Source organism: Saccopteryx bilineata, chromosome X (assembly GCF_036850765.1).
Source record: "Saccopteryx bilineata isolate mSacBil1 chromosome X, mSacBil1_pri_phased_curated, whole genome shotgun sequence".
In the NCBI taxonomy this organism is placed as follows: domain Eukaryota; kingdom Metazoa; phylum Chordata; class Mammalia; order Chiroptera; family Emballonuridae; genus Saccopteryx; species Saccopteryx bilineata.
In genome coordinates, this window is record NC_089502.1 from 62,434,259 (window position 1) to 62,438,570 (window position 4,312).

A 4,312-nucleotide genomic window follows, 5' to 3' on the forward strand; every position below is an offset into this window, starting at 1 on the left:
GTTTTATATTATCTCAATTATTTCCCAAATATAGTTTAAAAAAGGAATTTACTGGTCAAAGGGGAAAATCATTTAGCTCCATTTGTGTTTAATGCATCTTTATATATATATAAAGAAATTATACTGAAAACAATTTTTGCTTTTTATTCCATATGAAAATTAAATTCAATCGGACTTCTTCCATCTTATTCTGGTGCTACTTACACTTACTGAGCATTTTGTTCTCTCTTTATTCTCTTCAATATAAAGTTAACTATAGATATATTGTGTTCCACTGCATATTACAAAATATTTATCTGATGCTTTAATATAGTAATGTAGTTTTTTTCTTTCTTTTTTTTTGTATGAGTTCTTCATTTCTGAATCTAGCATCTCATGTAATTTATACAGCTTCTTCTACCAAAAGTGACCTCCATGGAAGATCACAGAGCATCCTTATCATTCTTTTAGTAATAGGGCAAACACAAAAATAGCATAAACAACTGTCTATGAGAAAGAAACTTTACCTTAATTTAAGGCTTCTTAATTCTAAAACTTTGGTTAACTCAGTACTCTCCTCCACTCCCAGCAGGCCACGATATGAGTTCCTGAAATACCTTGGAGCATAGATAACCATGGATCCAAGCAAAATCCCCTCACTAAGATTATAAGAAATCAGAGCACAAAATGTTTAATCTAATTAGCCAAAATTACACAGCTAGTTAGTAGCAAGGTAGAAACAATAACTTAAGTTGTTCAACTGAGCCCTGGATTCTCTTTCCTTTAGAATAATCCCATGTACTTTCGAGTTTCCAAAGTAGATTGTTCTACTTTCTGCTGTCGTAAATAAACAAGCAAATGAAACTTCTCAACCTTCACTCCTCCCTTAGCTACTGCCCCATTTCTCTATTCCCTTTTATAGAAAAAACTTCTTGAAAGTTTTTCATACTCATTGATTTCAATTCCAAACCTATAATTGGCTATTGAACGTAGTTAGAGGTGGAGTAGGGGGAATACTCTTTCCTCTTGAAGACAAATTCTCTACAAGTATTATGTTGTCATGAAAGTCATTAAGAATATAGTATAGTGTAAAATTGTTAGGGTAAGCTACGGAAAATCATGACCATATAATATAGAAAGTATTTAAAATTTTTTTGTCTTTATATAATGCACTCTACTCGATTCCCCACCAATGGCTTAAACCTTGCCCCTTTGGTCTGGACAGACCCAGTTTCATGCTTACACTTCTGCTAGTCAATGCACTCAAATCTGGCCTATGTCCATTCCAATCAATGAAAATAGATCTTGTTAAAATCACCAATGATCACCATGTTGCATAATTAAATGTTAACTTCTCTGTCTTCTTCTTAATGTCTCAGAAGCACCTAATACTGTCAGTCATGTATTTTTGAACCACTATTTCTCCTGGATTGCATGACATTATATTCTCCTGGTTTACTGTCCAGTCATTCTTTCTCTCCTTTCCTTGCTGTTCTTTCTTTACCTGACCCTTAAATCTTGGACTTTAAGACACTGCGGCAGAGGAGGAGTGATATTAGGTATCTTATCATGCCACTTTGGTAGAAGAGCACACTGGGTATAGAATCTCTTTCTAGATACAAAAATATTGACTGAATCTTCAGTGTCCTATCTCCTGGTGCTGGAAGGTTAATATCTACATCTTGCATTAACTTTTAGTTCCTTCTTTGTACCTATGCCTTCTGTCTGCATTTTGTGTCCCTTCAGGAATGTGTCCTTTGAAATTTATCCATTTGAATCCACATCTTAACTAAATTAACATATTAAAGGAGACAAAAAGAAATATAAGGTAAGAGGCCTATAAATTACAATACCTTATCAAGGAAAATGCTATATTTCATTAGTATGAAGAAATAGGCATTCTTTGGTTTAAGGACTAAGAAGGGGTTATTTACAAAGATGATTAAAGGAACAAAATAAATATAACTTGGCTTAAGGGGAGTGCTAAAGAGCCTCAAAATATCTCCAACTGGGCAAACATTAGCAAGGAAAATATTTAAAAAAAAATTTTTAATATTTAATTTTTTCTTTTATTAATGTTTAGAGAGGAGAGAGAGAGAGAGAGAAGGGGGAGGGAGGAGCAGGAAGCATCAACTCTCATATGTGCCTTGACCAGGCAAGCCCAGGGTTTTGAACCGGTGACCTCAGCATTCCAGGTCAATGCTTTATCCACTGCGCCACCACAGGTCAGGCAGCAAGGAAAAATTGATTTGTTCAGTAAAAGATACATTCGGACTGTAACTAAGAATAATGAAATTACACTTAAAGAAACCAGAGGGGATGCAATGGAAGTATTAGAATAAACATATGGAATAAGTCATAGACAGTCCTTTAAAAGGAGTTTTTGCTAGTAAAAGAAAACCAACAGTATGCAATGAAACAATTGGCCATTATGCAAGATCAATGACATCCTCAATTCTAAGTCTGCATAGAAGTCAAGAACACTATTCCATTTTTCTTTTTTCACTGTCTTTTAAGATTGCAGTGAAATAATTCCCTCCTTTTTTCCCCTTTACCCATCCTCTTCTTTACCCAGTTATTGCTTTGATAACATAGTCCAATTTTCCCCAAGAGCCATACAATGTAGAAAGAGAGTCACAGTCAATATATCCTCAGGAAGCAATTGGGAAATTTTTTAGTTCTCTAGGAATCATCTGAGTTTACTTCTACCTGGTGAAAGGGAAGCAATTTCCACAAACTTCATAAACTGTCCAATGAAAGTTTACCCACTTAATATTTAGGTTGTTCTTTTCATCCTGAAAAAAGGCACAGTTTATCAAATACCACCATGGAGTTTTAATCTTTTTGAAGTTGCTAAATCAAAATAGGAACAACAAACAAAGATTCTAAAGTTATTGAATCTAATTTTAAGAAAGCAACTACAATATTACAATTATGTAATCTTCAACAAAACTAGGGTTAAATATTGTTTAAAATTAGCAAAACAAATAATTCTTAGAACAACAAACCAACATGTAATACACAGGCCTCTAAAAATGCCTTAAACCTTTACTCAAAATTCGTAATACAAAGCTATAAACACTTCTTAGAATGTCAAAACAATTGAGAAGATAGCAGTCTTTGCATCTGAGATGGTCAGAAGAATAAGTGGAAAGTGAACTGAACCAAGATTTAGGGGTTTTTGGTTTTCTCTAGACCTGATTCTATTTTTTGCAAATATTGTTGACTTTAATCCCAGGGCTTGATTGCCTCATATTTTTAAATAAATGAACTTATACATGGTGCATTGAACATGAACACATGTCTCCATTCCATCTTCCAAACCCCACTAAAATCTAACTGAAGCACTAAAAAAATGCATAGTTACCAAAGATAAGAAAACAACCTTAACTGTCTAAATATGGCAATAGACAAGCTATGGAAACAAAAATTTGGAAGTTGGAAAGCAGTTGGACGAGTGTTAACACTTACTCAACAATCTTTGGATAAGTGAAACCTAATCCTACAGAGGAGACAGCATGGGGAGAAAAGAAGAAATCCCATTCTTATCATAGATCGCCAGAAAGTTTCAATAACTGGAAATATAAAATACTTCCTTAGGCAGGATGTAAGGTGAGATGAAAAACGGGTATCCTGATGAAATGTCTTTAAAGCAAAGAACTAGGCTCCCAACCCAGATCCCATTCCCACCCTGTACTCCAAGACAACTGCTTCTGCTACTTCCATTCTGATTGAAAACAATACATTTATTGTTTACATTAAAAATTAATTTTTAAAAGAATGCTAAGTTTGACTAAATAGGCTTTGATTACCTCTATTTTGAAAATGTAGTGATTATGAAAAAAATTACTACTTTCTTCTCCCAAGATACATATATTTAATAAATGGCATTCATTATTATATCAAAATATTATCAGAAATTTAGTAACTTATTTATTAAATGGATACTACTTAGGAACTGAGTACATTAAGAATTCTAGGCCCTGGCCGGTTGGCTCAGTGGTAGAGCATCGGCCTGTCGTGCAGAAGTCCCGGGTTCGATTCCCTGCCAGGGCACACAGGAGAAGCGCCCATCTGCTTCTCCACCCCTCCCCTCTCCTTCCTCTCCGTCTCTTTCTTCCCCTCCTGCAGCCAAGGCTCCATTGGAGCAAAGATGGCCTGAGCGCTGGGGATGGCTCTGTGGCCTCTGCCTCAGGCGCTAGAGTGGCTCTGGTCGAGGCAAAGCGACGCCCCGGATGGGCAGAGCATCACCCCCCTAGTGGGCAGAGTGTCGCCCCTTGGTGGGCGTGCCTGGTGGATCCCGGTCGGGCGCATGCGGGAGTCTGTCTGACTG

General features: G+C 36.1%; 1 non-coding gene across 1 annotated transcript; it reads left to right on the forward strand.

Annotated features, from left to right (window-relative positions):
- Positions 1-3,959: 3,959 nt before the first annotated feature.
- TRNAD-GUC (transfer RNA aspartic acid (anticodon GUC)) lies at positions 3,960-4,035 on the forward strand. The gene has a single exon. It is a non-coding gene; the product is annotated as a tRNA-Asp (tRNA).
- The last annotated feature ends 277 nt before the right edge of the window (positions 4,036-4,312 follow it).